Genomic DNA, 20,443 nt, shown 5'->3' on the forward strand with positions numbered 1-20,443 from the left:
TATGTACCTGATTTTTTCGTGTCGCACTTTAACTCTTGCGTCAAATCTTTTTGAAATCGATCCATAATGCATAAAGTGTTGTTGATTTCGCATACAACACATTTGACATAAAATGTTAACATTAACATTGGACCAAAATGTATTATGCGTTAATATTCCTCCGAACTAAAGACCAAACAATGATGAACGAGTTGATACTCAGACAATGTGGTTTGCTCGAATTCCTCACTTGAACATTTGCACTTTGAAATAAGACTTTGACGTTTGATTAAGGGTCGCGTGGCCTGAAAGCGACCCTCTGGCCAATCATTTTAATTATTTAAGTTATTTAGAATTCAATCCGTGATGAGCTAAATTATATAGCGGACAAAGTGTTAAGGCTTATATGATGTTCGACCTTGAATCGTGACCTTGACCTTGCTCCAATAGGCTTTATTAATGTGACCTGTGTACTACTGGCATTATTCATGTGGAAAAGACCTGACTATGGTACAGAGAATATTATTAATAATGATGAAGAGTATGTTGTTAATAATGAAGAAGAGTATGTTGTTAATAATAATGATGAAGATGATGTCGATGATGATGATGATGATGGTGGTGGTGGTGGTGGTGGTGATGATCATGATCATGATGATGATGATGGTGATGCTGCTGATGATGATGATGCTGAATGATGATGATGATGATGATGCTGATGATGATGATGATGATGATGATGATGATGATGATGATGATGATGATGACTTTACCTCGCGACTCAATTTCCTCAGCCTGTATATCCAGCCCAAGACCCTCCAGCTTCTTGCGATGCATGTTGCCTGTATTCTAGCGCACAGTCAGTTTGAATGTCCCACTTGTGCACAGAGACATCACTTCACATTTAAGCCTGCGTGTTTTCCGTTGAACAGTCACGTTTACCATTTTACGTTTTCTAGATTCAAAATTAAATGATATCAATGAACATGCACAGAGCGTCTTTTTGTTATAATGGCCAACTTTCATAATAAGTGCGTGCTTTGCGATGCACATTAATATGACATCAAAGCATATATCTACTTGCATATTCCTCGACACAATGTCACCATCTCTTTTTTTAAATTCCATGAGGCGGAAGCAAACAAAAACAATTTGCATATGTATAAAAAACATTCAGTTCTGTACGTGTTTAATGCATTCAGTGTCCACAATGATACGTTTATCTGTGTCATTTGTGCCGATATCAACATCAATTAGTATTAATCAGGTCTCTCACGTTTTAATTCAACAATCAGTTTCCAATGGCCCCAAAATCCGTTCCTTTCAAGCAGAAATATCAAAGATTATGTCATAATTATCCACCTTCATCGAAAATTAAACGAAGGTTCTTTATGATATATCAAACATGCTGTAAATCGCATTTTCCGATTCTTACTTTTTTAGATTGTTTTTCGTGGTTATAGTGAAGGATTGTTTGGCTCTGAATACTCACAAAACACTTATATTGATTTTATTTCGCTGACGTATAATTTCCGAATCATGTGGATGCTGTAACTATATAAAAAAATTTTTAATGGTAATGCTCTGAGGCTTTTCTTATCTCAATTGGGTACATAAAAATCCTCATTTGAGTGGTTGATAATATTTAAACGTATTGTATATTAATATTTCTATTAAGCAATAATATGCAAACCCATTCTCCTTCTCGTGACTTCTTCGCAAAAGAGAGGTAACTCTCGCTTAATATAAAGAGAAATGTTGAGGGATCTTTAATGTAAACTACGTATCATTTGATGACTGCATTCCGCCGACAGATGTTGACATATTAAGTGATAATCCATTTGTGGATTGGTACATATTGTTTATTTAATTTAAAAATTCTACTTTTTACGGAAGCGTATATGATACACCTCAATAATATGATCATGCCGGATTAATTTATATCGTCTTACTGTGAAATAAGAAGGTAGTTCGACATAGGTTTGTAGCTTTTTCCCACTTAATTTACTCGCCATAACGACATTAAGTTAAAGTCTCGACGTAAAAGTTTCCGGCTTTTCCCGAAAAAATATTTGGTCGACATGATCTTAGTCGACACATCAACCTAATTTTTGGCGTCATGCTCTCGTGAAAATTACTTGCCATCATAGTTTTAGTCGACACGATGAGTTATTTTTTACGCCATGACACCTTTTTCATTTCATGTCGTCATATTATATGGTACACGCCAATAATATGGTTATGACGAATTAGTTTATATCGACTTAATGTGAAATAACATGTTATGTCGTCATAGTTTTGTAGGTTTTTCCCCCCTTAATTTTACTCGCTATAAAGACATTAAGTTAAAGTTTTGACGTAAATGTTTCCGGTTTTCCCGAAAAAATATTTGATCGACATGATCTAAGTCGACAAATCAACATGGTTTTTGGCGTCATGCTCTTGTAAAAATGACTTGCCATCATAGTTTTAGTCGACACGATGAGTAATTTATTACGCCATGACATCTTGTTCATATCATGACGTCATAGAATGTTGACATCATCACAGCATAAGGGTGTACCATATACGCTTCCATAAGTTTTAAATTCTAAGCCATCGATCTCTTCATCAATGACATTTTGCGATATTTTTTTTTGCCTACATAACGTTGATATACGATCACTAAAGCAGACAAATATTCATCTGTAAAACTATTAAAGACGAAAATAAATTATCGTCATTAAATTACTCCACGTGTATCGTTTGGCCATTCACGTATCAAACGTTCATAGATCTTTACGATCACAACGAATGAAGTCGTGACATCACGATTTGTCATCTTTTATTTTATCGGATATTTAACACAAATAAAACCTCGAAAAATGCTTAAGCATTTAAATCATCACGTTCGGTGGGACATGCTTTAATGTTATTGCGACAAATCGGGGTTGCGTATTCCGACAATATAACGAGCAATATCATTAATGCGCGCGGCGAAAGAAAGAAATCCTTGCATCAGCAGAACAAGCTTGGGGCAGCGAGGTTACACTATTTTAAGTAATGTGGACAGGTAATATGGAAAAATGATGTGGTAAAGAACGAATTTTTTGCTAAAGAAATTATAAGAATATGCGGCACTAGATCTGTCATGCGATGTTTTCAAACATTGGCGCTGTCGTATCAAATATCATTTTAGTTACCATGTATGCATTCACGTCTCATATCCGTAAAAAGAAAGAAAGATACCAAACGTACCATTTAAAAATACCAAGGGAAACATATTATTTATCTAATCATAGTTGTTTTTGTGAGCAATTATGCTTCTTTCGACATTTTATCATACCATCCAATGATAAATTAGTCGGGCTCCTTGCCACTATAGTTCAAAGTCGATTTTTTGCTTTCAAGACATGTTCCACATAAACGCAATGAAATACCGTTCGCTTGTCTCAAATGAGGGGCTAAAGATTCAGACGGCCAGAAACACGTTTTGGGTTACCGGAAAGTCTTTGATACAACACGATATATCGCAATTGAGTAAGCAATTAAATTTCTTCAGGCATCCATGTATACAGGAATTGCTATGTTGTTGAAATGCGAACCATTTCGATAGTAAGAAACCTTTCAATTTGAACAACATTTGAGCCAATCCTGTGTTGATCAGCACACAAAGTCGGAACAAAGGAAGATTGATTGGATTGAATATGAAAGTTAATGAAAACTGACATAACACTACTTTAAGAGGTAACTTATTTTGGAAATATTGAAACACTTGAATACTATATTTACAAAACACATAAACATGAAATGATATCGTATTCTGAACTGTATATCAAACCCTGAACAAAACGTTTGACTTTTTGTGAAAACGCAACAGTAATATAATTATGAAATAATCTTATATATCAGATGTTCAATATGTGGTGCTTTTTTATATAATGCTTACTTCGATGAAAACAACTATCATATGTCCAAGTATGCAATCCTATAGGTGAACAAGTTTGGCTTGAAATATGAACTATCGACTTTAAGGATGTTTCTTAATCGCCATGTACATAGCAAACATCTGTATAATTGTAGGCCACTGCAATATGCAGTTTAAATCATTAAATGATTTATACATTTATTGTTCGTGCACATAAGCGAAAATACATGTTTGCTAACAACACACACGTCTACTGATAAAATGAAGGTTTTATGTTGATCATTTGTGTCGCAAATCGAAACGAATTTCAAGAATACAATCTTAACGATCTTAAAATTTCTGTATTCTTCAATGTAATGATACACGGACTTTTATTTTATTTACTGTAGTATATATACTTCATATGTATATAGGTCAAGCATATACAGCGTTGAGTGTTGTTTTAAAATACGACACATAAAAAGCAAAAATAATATTCCGATGCCCTTTGAATTATGTTTAAAGTGTATCGGAATATTTTTTCCTAAAGCTACCGTGCACACCATGTTGCAAAGTGGCAAACATGAATAGTCAAGCACTTTACCAAGTGGCCTCTCATGTATGCTCACGAATTTAAACTTCTCACTGTGGATTTTTTTAACTTACATATCATTGTCAGTTACTTTTTTTTGCATATATCAAATGCTATCATCATTTTAACTGAATACCAGACAATTTTAAGTTTTCATTGTGTTGGACTTTTTCAGTTACTAAAAGTAAATATCGCTTACCCGTTATATATAAGTTAATTTATACATTCTAAAACAAGATCACAGCAAGAAAGTCCACGAGGAAACAGTAAGAAAGTGCAGGATCACGTGACTTTATGGGGTTCACAAATTGATATTTATGGGTCTTAACAATAAGGCTCATTATGAGCTGAGAAAGAACGTCCACAAGTATCTCAGCAATAAAGAACATATGTGACCCAACAAGAACGACCATATAGATCCCTGGTAGAGGATGTGACCCAACAAGAAAGGTCATATAGATCCCTGCAAGAGGATGTGACCCAACAAGAAATGCCCTAAAGATCCATGCATGAGAGTCAATGTGACTCCCATAAAAAAGCTCGTACGGATCATAGTAAGATTGTCTTAAAGGATCACAGCAAGAGTCCATAAGGGTGCCAGCAGGGAAAATTACATAATCGTCCTTAACAACAAAATCCAATATTCAAACATCATTGTCAATTATAAAAGCAAAACTGTACATAATGAAAACTGTTTGTAGGCAGAAAATAGTTTCAGCGGAAAGAAACCGGTGTTTTACACCAAAACGACTATTTTTCACAATTGACAAAAATGGCCAATTATTTTAAGGTGCGACAAATCGATACATCGAAAATATTGTGAACACCCGATCATTAATACAAAACATGTAAAGCCATGATAGAATCCACATACAAATTTACTATCAAAGTACGATACAAAACGAACCACAACATACATAAAAAGCGTCGTTATGAAGTAATAAACATTGTAATGTTCAAAAGTTTCATTACAACGGATACTTAAACGCACACGCACGTATCTAAAATCATACATGATTTAACAGCTGATTTATTCGTACTTGCAACAAAAAATACTCGCACGATGATGTTTTTCTATATTTTATTGTATTTTAGGTGTTAAACCTACAACTTTTTCTATGTAAATGTGACACATATAGCCAACTAGCAGTGGATGGTGAATTAAATTAGTATTTTTCTAAAAAAACTGGGACTAATGCATGTGGGTAAAATGCCGTCCCAGATTAGCCAGTTCAGCTTGCACAGGCTTATCGGGGTCGACAATTGTGGCTTATAATAGATTTTCGATAAGAAGATACTTTCTTTAAACGAAAACTGTCAGAGGCGGAAAATGTCGTTCTTGATTAGCCTGTGTAGACTGCGACGACACTTTATGCATGCATTAAAACCCATTTTCACAGAGCGTAACCCACAGATTCTCGTAACGCATGTAATTGTTCTATTTCTGAACGATTTCAATCGTGTTGTTCGGTACTGTATATTGCATTTATTGTTTTTTTTTCTCATTTATTTTTCACATTTCATTACATTGTAGTTTACATCCATAATTACTAGAATACGGAAAAACATAAGAAAGTGTATGATAATAATGTACATTTTGAACTATAACATATCAAATATTTAGCGTATGCGTGATTATATTTTAAAAATTGTTTACATTGCCAATGTTATATAAAGAGCTTTGTGATTTATAGCAAAAACATAAAACTAATAATTTATATTCACTAAACATAGAGGTTTTGTATCTAGAAAAAGTAAAGAAAATATTTTACAACAAGACTTGTTTCAATGGAATTGTTGTAAGTATTTGTTTTTGTTTTTAGAAGGATTTTTTTTTAATTAAATTGTTTTGCCATAAAATTTGTCTGGGTAGCATTATTTGTGGTTTGTAGAATGTATGAATCACCTAAATTGAATCCATTTTTTTTGGTGTTGTTCATATTTATTTTTTACAAGGGCAATCTCAGATTCAATGTTTATTCTCGTATTTATGTATTCAATAAAGTGAGGAAAGGTTGGTATGCATTTTTTGTATTTCATTTTAAATATAAAAGATTTTAATAGTATCACAATAAAGTTAAATACATCAGAGTGTAGTTTTTTCTCAGTACATCCAAAGAAAGCATGAGTTTTATTTATTTCAATTAAGATGTTTTTACTGGCAAGAAACGTTTCCATCTTTTTCCATATTATTTGAATGTGTTGGCACTCCCAAAATAAGTGGTCTATTGTGTCAATATGTGATTGACAGAAATCACATAATGTGCTGTTGCTAAGTTTGCATTTAAAAAGATATGTGTTTGTGGGGACGATTCGCATGATAAATTCATATTGAAAGCTGCGTAAAGACATGTCGATGGTTGAAATGTGGGGAACAATATGGATTTTTTTCCAAGTTGTTGAGTCTATATCGGTAAAATAAGTGTTCCATTTGTTTTCAAGAATGTCATTGTCCTCGTTTTGTAACTGAATATTGTATATGAATTTATTAGGGTATTTTGTTTTGATTATTGCTTTTGACAACGTTTCGTCTGGTTGAATGATATCGAGGTCATGAATGCTTTCTTCAGTTTTATATTCTGTTGGGATTGATGTGATTAGGGTATTGATTTTCATAAAGTCATTGTTATTGATGTCGTAGAGGTATTTAATGTTTTCAAAATTATACATGGTTTTATTTCTAAAGTCAAAAAGTTGGTATATGTATTTTATCCCTCTGTCATACCAATCGCGATAAAATAATGTTTTTCCGTTTGCTGTTATTGACTTGTTATTCCATATTATTTCCTTTTTGATGCGTTTTTGTGAATGTCGTGACTTGTATATTGTATTTGCTGCAGACCACGATGTAATGACGTCGTGGAAAAAAAGTGTTACCTCCGCTTATTTCTGTTATAGTTTTTTTCACTAAGTTCGCTTTCAAAAATTAGTTCGTTTCCATATTTATTTAATATCAAGTCCCATAAAAGTTTCCATTTACCACAGTTTTCTGAGTCTAAATATCTTTTTATCCAGCTACTTTTTTATTGAAGTTAATAATTTATTAACGTTTGTAAGGTTTAAACCACCACTTTCATACTTTTTATATAAAGGTTTTCGTTTAATTTTGTCCGGCTTGTTGTCCCATATAAAGTTAAATATACTGTTTGTTATACTATTCAGTATTGAGCTCGATGGATTCGGTAAAACTGAAAATGGGCAGATTAATTTTGGCAACGCAAAAGTTTTAATGACAGTAATTTTGCCCATTAAGGTAAGTTTCCTGTGTTGCCATTGTTTTAAACATGTGTTAAACTCATTTAGCTTTGGGATTAGATTATTTTGTACATTCAACTCACTTTGGTTACAAAAAGTAATTCCTAAAGTTTTTGCTTCTTGAGATGTCCAAATAAAAGGTCTTTCATTGCAGAACTTGATGTTGGTTTTGTTCAAGGATCCAATTCGTAATATTGTTGATTTCGCGGTATTAAGGTTAAGGCCTGATATCTTTTTGAATTCATTTAGGGTTTCCACCAATGCTCTAAATGATTGCTCGCATCCATTGATGAAAAAAGTTGCGTCATCGGCGAAGAAGATTTGTTTTATTTCTTTTCCCAATACATTTATGCCTTTAATTTTGCTATTTTGCTCAATATAGTTTGACAATAGTTGCAAGCATATAATAAATAATGTGAATGATAATGGACAGCCTTGTCTGACTCCTTTTTTTATTTCAAAACTATCTGAAAGATGCCCATTGTTATGATTAGACTTTTTATGTTTGTGTAAAATACTTCCACCCATTTAATCAGGCTTGACCCAAAATTCAATTTCTTAAGACATTTTAGTATAAATGAATGGTTAAAGCTATCAAAAGCTTTTTCAAAATCTGCAAAAAATAACAGTCCAGGTTTTTGTTTTACATTTAAGTGTTCTATTACATCAAATATCAAACGGACATTTTCTCCAATGTATCGATTTTTCATAAATCCGGTTTGGTCAAAGGATATAATTTCAGGTAGGCATTTTTTAATTCGGTTCGCGATGGTTTTTGTAGCAATTTTATAGTCAGTATTTGATTAACTTATAGGTCTCCAGTTTGCGAGATAATCTAAATTTTATCCTGGTTTAGGTAGAAGTGTGATAATACTTTGTTTTTGCAACTCAGTAAGTTCGCCTTTACCAAACGAATAATTTATTGAATTTATAAAATAGGGCTTCAGCGTGTTCCAAAACATTTTATAAAACTCGACTGTTAGGCCATCTGAACCTGGGCTTTTGTTGTTACTCATTTCTAACAGTGCAATTCCGCATTCATATTTGTTAAGTTTTCCTTTACACAATTGTTTGCTTTCGTTGGTTAATGTTTTAATTTCAGTGCTGAAAAAAATGTTGTTTTCATCTTTTTCTTCTGGTAAATCATTTTTAAATAGGTTTTTATAGTATCTTACTTCGGCTGCCATGATTTCATCTTTTGTTTTAAGTGATTTACCATTTTCGAGAAGTGTATTAATTGCTTTTCTTTCGGCATTTCCCTTCTCTAGGTTTGCAAAATAGGCTGTAGTATGTTCATTGTTTTCTATTTTGATAGCTTTAGCTCTAAGTATTGAACCATTTATTTTTGTTTCATAAATTTGTTCTAGTTTCAGTTGTTTTTGTTTGATTAATTCTGAAAGCTCGTCGTTATTGTTATTATTATTATTATTATTATTATTATTATTATTATTATTATTATTATTATTATTATTATTATTATTGTTATTATTATTATTATTGTTATTATTATTATTGCAAACCATTTGTTTTTCGATCAGGCGAATCTCCTCTTCCAATGTGTTTTCTTCTATTTGGGTTTGTTTCTTTTTGTAGGACGTATATTTAATAGTTTCATTTCGTACAGTACCTTTTATAATTTCCCAAATTGTATTTGGATTGGAGTCTGGGTTAGCATTTACCACATCGTTTATACTTATGTTAATTTTTTCTTGATATTCAATATCTAATAAAATAGAGTTGTTTAATTTGAAATAACCTGGGCCTTTTCCTAAAAGAGATTCGTTGATTGATAAATATACTAGAGAATGGTCGGTTTTATATCCAGGTTTTATGCTACATATATTGATTAAGTTACATACGTTTTCAGATATCAGGAAATAATCAAGTCTACAATGTATTGGTGGTTTTGTATTTGAATGCCAGGTATATTGTAATTTTTCTGGGTGTTTAGTTCTCCAAATATCTGTTAGTTCACATGTCGATATTATATTTAGAAGAATATTTCTGCATTTGGGGTGTGTTTTATTACTTCCATTCTTCTTATCTTTATTTGTGTTCAAGACAGTATTAAAGTCTCCACCTACGATGTATGATTTTTCATTATGCATGAGTAGGTAATTTTGTAGTGTATTAAAAAGTGTTATGTCGTCAGAATTTGGTCCGTAAACGTTAATTAATGTGATAATTTTATTTTGAATTTTAATATCGGCAGAAAGTAATCGACCCACTATAATTTCTGTGCTTTGATTAATTTCTATATTGCTTTTAGGATAAATAAAAAAACCCAACCCCTTCGCTGTTTGTTTTATTTCCACTATAAACGAATTTCCCGGGCCAATCATGTTTCCATTTTTCAAAATTATCTTTCGATAAGTGGGTCTCCTGTAGCATGTATATTGAGTGATTTAAACCTTTAAGCCATTCAAAAATGTGTAATCTTTTGTTTTTATTGCTTAAACCGCGAACATTAACTGTTGATATTAAGGATTCCATCGATGATTGTTTATATAGTGTGCATAGTTTTTATGGCAAAACAATTGTTGTGTGAACGCATATTGCGTTTTTATATTGAGATAGAAAGAAATCATTTTGTATTGTGGTCGTTAAAACGTAGATCGTCTTATTGTGTAAAAACATTATTTACTAGTGCAAAATGTCATGTTTAAAATTACACATGAAATGTTTGCAAATTATTTGAGGTAGTTCAATATTAATATGAGATGGATGTAGAAAAGATTTGTATCAAAAAGTAAAAAACAAAAAAAAAACAAAGTGATAACGTAGAAAAGGAACGTTAATACACAAAATAAACACGATAAATGTGACAAATAGAACAACAATAGAAAACTACTATTCATACACGTTTTAAGTATCCCTTTGTCCATGACAAAATGCGAAAAACAAAAGTGGACAAAGAGATCATAACGTGTTCTGCTAAAATGCATGCCTATCTTTACCTATTTTCACACAATTTTCTTGGTAGGGATTTTTGTAACATTGTTTGCTCTAATTGTTTTATTCCAAGAAAAAAATGTATAGGTAGTTAGAGTTTTCTTGATAGTTTATAATTAAGGCATGTAAATTTTATGTTTTATAAGCCTCATTTAACGCTATGCAATGTTTTAATTTACATAACGTAAATTACATATATTGTTGCACTAATAATCATGTAAAAGAAAGGTAGTTAATTTGAATGTTCGTATAAGAAAACAATTTATTTATAATTAAATCTAGATTTCAAATTAAATTTAATTAATATAAAAAATATGAAAGTACTTTGAATATTTGCTGTTACAGACATATTATAAACATACAACATCAGGTTTTTTAACATCGTTGTTCTTGATAAACTTTATCATATATTATAGTGCATTTTATTACAATGGTATATTAGTGCGCATTTTTAGAGCGCTTGATGTTTTTAATACATAACATAAGTTTCTAACAATAAATGTTACATTATGGCTACGCCGCATGTAAAGTATCACCCTATTTATAGAGATAAAATAGTTGTACCAACTGTGTAATAATAATTTAGGCATGTATCTGTTATATTTTATAGTGCTCATTTTACTTTTTGCTTTTGATTTAAATTAATTATTGTGTTGCATTAGTATCAATGTAATTGAAGGGTAGTTAATTTGAGTTTTTCGTATAAGTAAACAATTTATTTATATTTAAGCCTAATTATATTTAAATTTAGAGTATACAAAATTTAAACATTTTTAGTTTCTTATGGTAGCATTTTGAATATTTACTGTTACAGAAATATTATAAAACAAACAACAGCATGCATTTTTTTATATCCTTAAAAAATTACAGCAACAAAACAACAACAACAGCAGTATGTCTGTATCCTCTTACAAATTTCAAAAATAGTAGATTCATTTACAATACTACGTGGATGTCGCAAACAAGTTGTAAAAATGCAAAACAACATTAAACGACAATTCTGAATATGCTTAAGAGTAAAACAATGCAAAAACACAAAATAACTGATGTGCTGTGAAAAAAAGTGTTACCTTATCAAAGTGCCACATCATACTATTATATTCGCGCTTCTTTTTTAAAATAATTAGGTGTATACAGCAAGCACTTTTTTAATAAGCGTTTTTCGATAATTTTGAAGTAATTTCAAACTCTCAGTTCGTATTATTTGTATTCGTATAATATACTTGCATGATCAATTTAAAACATGTTCGATACAGCGTGCTTCAATTTGGTTCAGACAACAACTTACAACCAGAGTATAAACATTGGTGATATTTCTCACGTACTGTTAACTTTCTACGTGATAGGTTTAACCAATGACAGTTAAATATGTTTTGCTACACAATATGTGTTTATATGGACAGAGTATATACACATTTGTATATAACGTTATCTACTCGTTTACAACTAAACATTTATATATACGTTTACGCCCATACTACATGTATATATATAACCTTACCTACTTTTTTACAACTATTCATGTATATGTATCTTAACACTCATACACGTTTTAACACGCATGCGTTTAAATTAAGTTACATGAAATGTTTAATATATCAATTTTAATTAATTATTAAAATTATAATTATTGAGACTAAAACTTAATATATATTTTTATTGGTTATAACATTTCTAAAATTATAAAAAAACAATTCTGAAAAGTTATATTCTCAGTTGTCCAATCATCAATTAAAGAGTGACCCACGTTCTGTGAAAACCGGTTCAAATGCGATAGCGTTAAGTGTCGACGACGATGAGCCTTAGCAGTCCACGGACGACACTTTCCGCCTTGACAGGACTTTTGTTACAAAGAGATCTCCGGACGACACTTTCCGCCTTGACTGGACTTTTGTTACAAAGAGATCTTCGGACGACACTTTCCGCCTTGACTGGACTTTTGTTACAAAGAGATCTTCGGACGACACTTTCCGCCTTGACCGGACTTTTGTTACAAAGAGATCTTCGGACGACACTTTCCGCCTTGACTGGACTTTTGTTACAAAGAGATCTTCGGACGACACTTTCCGCCTTGACTGGACTTTTGTTACAAAGAGATCTTCGGACGACACTTTCCGCCTTGACTGGACTTTTGTTACAAAGAGATCTTCGGACGACACTTTCCGCCTTGACTGGACTTTTGTTACAAAGCGATCTTCGGACGACACTTTCCGCCTTGACTCGACTTTTGTTACAAAGAGATCTTCGGACGACACTTTCCGCCTTGACTCGACTTTTGTTACAAAGAGATCTTCGGACGACACTTTCCGCCTTGACTCGACTTTTGTTACAAAGAGATCTTTTAATATCGGAAAATTTCATAATGCGGATTGTACAGGCTAATCTTAAACGACACTTAACCTAAATTCATTAAGCCAAGATTTCACAGGACGTTTAATCAATTAGCTATGAACTTGCTGACCTAATCTGATCATAATTATCTACATGAAAGTATTAAGCAAGATTTCATACAGTTCGGTATCAAGTCATTAGTTTTAATTTAAAATCGAGATAAATTAATTGTCAATGTTATCCTGTCTGTAAACACTTGGTATTTATCAATGCCTATCAGAAAGGTTCATTTGTTGTTGGCATGTGGTACATTGGAATGACACCAACAATAAAGGCTCTTTCTGAGAAAACTGGGAGATTTGGGACATGTTCATGATTTTCATATTAAGTTCATATATCTTTGGTTAGAGAGGCATATTAACGGCCTAATCTATATTCGCCAAAATAATATCACCTTTTAATGAGGATTTATTAATAATGCAAAAAACGCTAATCACGTTTTTGAATGAAATGTAAAATGTTTATTTTATAATTATAATAATGTGGCTCCCGTGAAACTTTTTCACGGGCGGACGAAAACCAAAAGTAGTGGTTTAAGACTGCAATTTTACAAAGATTTCTAACTAAAGATTGGACGAAATGTCCAATTATTATTCCTCCTTATGAGTATTGCTTCTGACACTACGTCAAACACATCCTGTTGTTTTAGCGCTGAATACTAGCAACAAAAATTAAAAAAATATGTAAAAAAGGCTTAGCATACAAATTATTTGGATCCTGTTCTATTTTTTCAAGCAGGACAGAGTATCATTTCTTCATACCCAAAACTGTGAGAGAGAAGGGAAAATGTGCTTGACTCCGCCTTATATCAATAGTATTGTCTATTCTCATTAATATAAAATCACAGAAACATTTAACAATAATATGCACAAACGTTCTTCATCACATGAGCTCTTCGCATAGGGAAGGCATCGAATATAAAGAGAATGGTTCTAAGATGTTTTATGTACTTACGCATCATTCGATGGCTGCATTACGTTAACAGATGTTGATGTTTGAAACTTTAATACTTTTGATTTATTCAAATGTGTCGAACGATGTTTAATCAATGTTATTGTAACTTTAATGTGTCATGTAATGTTTAACAAATGTCATTGTGGCTTAAATGGGTCGTGTGATGTCTTATAATAGTATCGTGGCTTTAATGTGTCGTGCGATATTTAATATTACGGGCCCATTGACCGTATGTTTGGAAATTTATTGTAAGCTTAGAAGATAATGAACACTACACAAGCAAATTAAAGGCCGTTCACTTGTCTCGAATAAGGGACTAATGGTCCTGCCGGCCGGAAAAATGTTTATTGGTTATCGGAAAGTCTTTGATACAAAACGATATATGGCAATTGACTAAGCAATCACATTTCTGAATACATCCGTGTATACAGACATTTCCTTGTGGTGGAAGAGTGTCCCAGTCCAATAGTACGAAACCTTTCCATTTGTTTATCAACACAAAAGAGCAAAACAAAACAACATTGCTTGGATTGAGCATGAAAAGCAACATAAACTCACAGTAAGTTGACATTATTACTTTAAAAATACACATTAATAAGATAGGGTTTATAATGGTTTAAAGATAACTTATGTTAAGGACACATTCATTAGTTAGACATTTGCATAATACTTGATACCGTATACTGTGTAACAAAACCTGAAAAAAACGTAATAATAATTGTAATAACACATCTGTACGATGATTTTTGATAAAAATGTTATAAATCAGATGAATCATCAATTCAGTGACAATTGTTTTATAAAGCTGAGTTTCCTGAAAATATTCCTTGTATGCTTTCCCAGAGCTGTATATGTTTGACTTCAATGACGATCTAGCTACTTTAAGGATGATTCTATACTCGCAATGCACACCTGTATTTTACAAGCGACCACTGTTACGTGCGGTATAGATCATTCAATGATTTATAAATGTTATGTTCGTGCTCACAAGCGAACATTGATGTCTTTTTACAACCAACCGGTTTACTGTCAATGTGCATAATGAAGTTTTAATATTTATATTTTTTCGGTGCGAATCGCAAAGAGTTATAAGAAAACAATCTTATGATCTTAAATTTGCCTAACTCTTAAATGCTCTGATAATTTGTTATTAATTATTGATAATTGTGTTTACTTTATATTTCTATTAGTAAACATATAAGAAGTTGACTATTTTTTAACCTTTTGATACATTATACCACTGATTGCGATCTGTTTGCCATTGAAAACTTAATGAACATAATAGCGACGAATAACATATTTAAACATCCATATTCAAGAAAAACATAGCTTCAAGCCTAAGACCTCTGCATCCAAAGCTTCCATGTAAACGATTTATATAGACTTTTATTTAAAATTACTGTTCAAATCGTCTTTTTAAAGTCCGAGACTATTTTTCTTATCCTGTCTGTAAAAACTTGGTATTTATAAATGCCTATCAGATCGGCTCATTAATTGCAGACAGATGTGGTACATTGGAAGCTCACAAATGAGGCTCGTTCTGGGAAAGATGGTTGATTGGGATATGTTCATATGATAATGACCTTTTAATGAGGATTTATTTATTATGTTAAATACAATATTCACGTGTTTGAATATAAAAAAATAATTGCATGTAAAATGTTTATTTTTATTATTATAATTATTTTTCGCCCGTGAAAATCTTTCGCGGCCGGGACGGGGTTAACATTCAATATTAGTGGTTTAAGAGTGTCATTTTTCAAAAGATACGCCCGTCAATATCTAACTAAAAACTGGACGTAATGTCAAATTTTTATTCCCATCCCTCCTGGGTAATGCCCCTGACACAATGTCAAGCAAATCTGTTGTTTTTAGTGCTGAATACTAGCAACACAATTATATACAATTCATGTCAAAGAGGCTTAACATACGAATTATTTGTATCCTGTTCTATCTGCAAGCAGGATAGAGTATCAATTCTTCATACACATAACCGTGCAGGAGAAGGGCACATATGCAACATTTCGCCTGATATTAATTGTATTGTCAATACATATTAACAAAACAGTACATAAACAATAATATGCAAACACGTTCTTCTTCACATGTGACGCAAAGGACAGATATCGCTCTTAAAGAGAAATATTCTTTGATATATGCAACAGTTGATAACTGCATTTCGTAAGCAGATGTTCACATTTAACATTTTAATCCAAACATTGTTAAGATTTATACACATGTCTACTTTGATAAATGTGCATATTATGGTTCTATATTAATGCATCTGTATTTCGAAACACATGTATTTGAATTAAATACGCCTTTTTTGGTAATTCATGAGATATTATTTGTATCTACCAACATTGCTTGAGTTAAATATCAAAAGTCAATGTAAACTCACATTAAGTTGGCATTATAGTACTTTAAGAAAACACATAATTAAGAAAGAAGAACATAATCGGTTTAAGATTACTTATATTTAGGGTACATGCTCAGTAAGACATTTGCATATTGCCGCAAATTAATCCGTTTACTGTCTATAAAAACCTTAACAACACGCACTTATTATTGTAATAACACATATGTACGATGATTTTTGAAAAAATGTAATAAATCAGATTACCCATCAACTTAGTGACAATTGTTTTATAAAGCTGCGATCGCTGAAAATATTCCCAGTATGCTTTTCCAGAGCTGTACATGTTTGGCTTGAATTATGATCTAGCTGCTCTAAGGATGTTTCTTTATTCGCAATCTACATAGCAAACATCTGTTGTTTTTTTCAAGCGACCACTGTAATGTGCAGTATAAATCAGTGAATGATATCTAAATGTTATGCTCGTTCACATAAGCGAAAAGCGATGTCTCCTAACATCACACGTCTACTGACAATATGTATAACTGAGGATTTATGTTAATCTGTTTTCGTTGCAAATCGCAACGAGTTTTAAAAACGATCAAATGATCTGAAATTTTCTTAACTCTTAAATGCACTGGTAATTAATAATTTATAATTGATAATTGTGTGTATATTTATAGGTAAACATGTAAGAAGTTGATTGTTGTTTTTACTTTATGATACATTATACGACTTAAACGACTTATCCGATCTGTTTATCATTGAAATTATAACATAACACGAACAACATTTTTAAAAATCCATACATAGTTTTGCTTTTTGGTATGCAACATCATAAAGAGGTCCTTTCCAAAGTTTGCCCCTGGAGTTATAATTGACCATGCCTTAGGGATTACATGATTTATATTGATTTATATTGTAAATACCTAAATATTGTCTGAAACCGCAAGTCACAGAGTTTTGATATTTGGTATGTATCATCATATAGTGGTCATCTAAAATGATTGTTCAGTCATGTCACAAGGGTCAAGGCTGACCTTACATATAGGTCACACATTTATCGTGACTTAAATAATCAAATTGCTTTTTTTAAAACTTTTTAACACAGCAAAGCAAATAGCTGTTATATTTGCCATGTAACATCGTGCAGTACATCTTTGCTTAATTGTTCACATTACGCGTCTTGAATAAACATTTTTATCGCCTTAGGTGTGGGTGAACTGTTTTGTGACCGTTACATTATCTTAACTTTAACAAAAACGTGTACAAAACCACAACGTATTGAATAATGCAACCTAAATTTGTTTTAAATATTTATTTTTTAGTTACTTATAATGTTCTGCCATACATATTTTCGATTTCATGAGTGAATCCGTAAACATATATGTTCCAATAAAATATATGGTCAAAATCTGGGCTGAGAAGTTTTACACAGAATCTAGCATACCTTATATATTGAAACGAAAAACTATTGACGAGATAAGATAAGTATTGTTATACCAAAATAAAAATCTACATATTATAATGTTGCAGAATAAACATTGAGAGGCCATATACAACATCAAACACAGGTTCAGAGGAACACCTGTAAATAAATACTTTGTATGACAATGTACGGTTGGATCCAATTGACATCAATTAAGTTATAGGAAAAACAATCCCATCCGCTACCTAACCCTGACAAAACAAACAGGCACTGTCCTTACAGCGCGAACTATTATAATTAATATTTATCAGATGGTACAGTTCACACGTGCATAAAGGCAAAGTACAGGTAAGTTATTTAGATAAACTATTAACCCCTATGTATCTTTTGTAGTATTGATGATATATGTGTTTTTCTTCTTGAATGAAGGATTTGCCAAAGGTTAACATATGTGACTACTTTGTCACATTACACATCTTTTTATATGGTTGGGAAATCAGAACTGCAATTGTGTGTACATGTAACTAATGTTTGAACTCAAGGGCTTATACGTAACATAATGTCGTCTTCACAATATATTGTGGTTCTTTACAAACAGTGTTGCGTTCGAAACCTGTCGTTTCCCTATTCTACAGGTGAGCGATATTACGTCCTGTATTTTATAATTATCGATGCCTTGATTTGCAAGTCGTAACATGAGCAAATACTATACATGGCAAGTTTTTAGTTAGTGAATGTGCAAATTTAATGATTTTTTAATTAAGTGTATATTCTGAATATTGTTATTTAACAAAAATATATTTTGGGCAAAAAATGGTCAGGGAAAAGTATTGACATTAAATTTTGTCCATTACCCTAAACTTAGAACTGTACAGGACATACCATGGCAAAGTACTGACATTGAACTGTGCTCATTACCCTAAACATAGACCTGTAAAAGACATGCCATGATGATGATGATGTTGACGATGATGATGGTGACGATGACGGTGCTGCTGCTGCTGCTGCTGATGATGATGATGATGAAAATGATGATGAAGATGATGAAGATGATGATGATGATGATGATGATGATGATGATGATGATGATGATGATGATGATGATGATGATGATGATGATGATGATGATGATAATGATAATTATGATGATGGTAATGATGATGAACAGGAGGAGGAGGTTGATGATGATTTTGGTGGTGGTGGTGGTGGTGATGATAATGATGATTATGATGATGGTGAATTTACCTCGCGACTTAATATTTCCGCAGCCTGTATATCCAGGACAAGACCCTCGAGTTTTTTGCGCTACATGCTGCATGTATTCTAGCGCACAGTCAGTTTAAATGTCCCACTTGTTGTCGACCGAGACATCACTTCACATTGAAGCCTGTGTGTTTTCCGTTGAACAGTCACATTTACCATTTTACGTTACCTAGAGTCACAATTAAATGATATAAATAAATATACATACAGCCTCTGTCTTTCGAGTAATTGTCACATTTCATAAAAAAATAAGTGCGTGCTTTTCGATGCACATTAAAATGACATCAACGCATATATCGACAATGTACTTCAATATTTCTCGACAAAATGTCATAATCCATATTTTAAATTCCATAAGGCAGAAGCAAACAAAAACAATTTGCATATGTCAAAATAACATTCAGTTCTATACGTGTTTAATGTAGTTGGTGTCCACAATAATACGTTTATCTGAGTCATTTGTGCAGATTTCAACAACGCTTAGTAATAACTAGGTCTCTCACGTTTTAATTCAACAATAAGTTTCCAATGGCCCCAAAATCCGTTTCTTTGAAAAAGAAATAACACAGATTCTGTCATAATTATGCACTTTCAACGAAAGTTAAACAATGGCTCTTTATGATATATCAAATTTATCTCCTTTTTACTGATTCTTACTTTTTCAGATTGTTTTATTGTTGTTAAAGTTGGGGGGTGTTTTGGCGCTGAATACTCACAAAACACTTAAATTGTATATTGTTTTTATTTCGCTGAGTTATAACATCCGAATCATGTGGATGTTGTCTGATCCAGAAGCAGAATCCATAATGTATATATTAATTAAAATGGCAATGCCCTGTACCTAGTCTTATCTCAATTCGATTTATAAACATCCTTCTTTGAGTGGTTAATAATATGTAAACGTATTGTTTTATCATATTACCATTAACAATAATATGCAAACAAATTCTAATTCCCGTGTCCTCTTCGCAAAAAGGAGGTAACTATCGCCTAATATAACGATAAATGTTGAGGAATATGTAATGTACACTACGCATAATTTGTTGACTGCATTCCGCCCGCAGATGTTCAGTTATTAAGTGATATTCCATTTGTGGATTGGTACATAGTTTTTATTTAATCAACATGCATTATATAGTTTGAAATTCTTAGCTATCGATCGCTTCATAAATGGCATTGTGTAGTATTTATATCTGCCTACATAACGTCGGTATACGATCACTAAAGCAGAAAAATGTTCATCTGTTAAACTATTTACGACAAAAATAAATTATCGTCATTAAATTACTCCGCGTGTATCGTTTGGCCATTCAAGTATCAAACGTTCATAGATCTTTTCGAGTACAACGAATGCAACCGTGAAATCATGATTTGTCATCTTTTATT

The 20,443-nt window shown here is 32.1% G+C and overlaps 1 protein-coding gene across 1 annotated transcript in view; it reads right to left on the minus strand.

Annotated features, from left to right (window-relative positions):
* The window catches only part of LOC127841178 (chloride channel protein 2-like), a 113,878-nt gene extending 94,629 nt beyond the window's left edge, over positions 1-19,249 (minus strand). The window contains exon 1 of the mRNA XM_052369824.1: positions 19,040-19,249. The gene's annotated coding sequence lies outside the window, so the exon portion shown is untranslated. The remainder of the gene's footprint in view (positions 1-19,039) is intronic.
* Between the last annotated feature and the right edge of the window lie 1,194 nt (positions 19,250-20,443).

Source organism: Dreissena polymorpha, chromosome 8 (assembly GCF_020536995.1).
Source record: "Dreissena polymorpha isolate Duluth1 chromosome 8, UMN_Dpol_1.0, whole genome shotgun sequence".
NCBI classification, from domain to species: Eukaryota; Metazoa; Mollusca; class Bivalvia; order Myida; family Dreissenidae; genus Dreissena; species Dreissena polymorpha.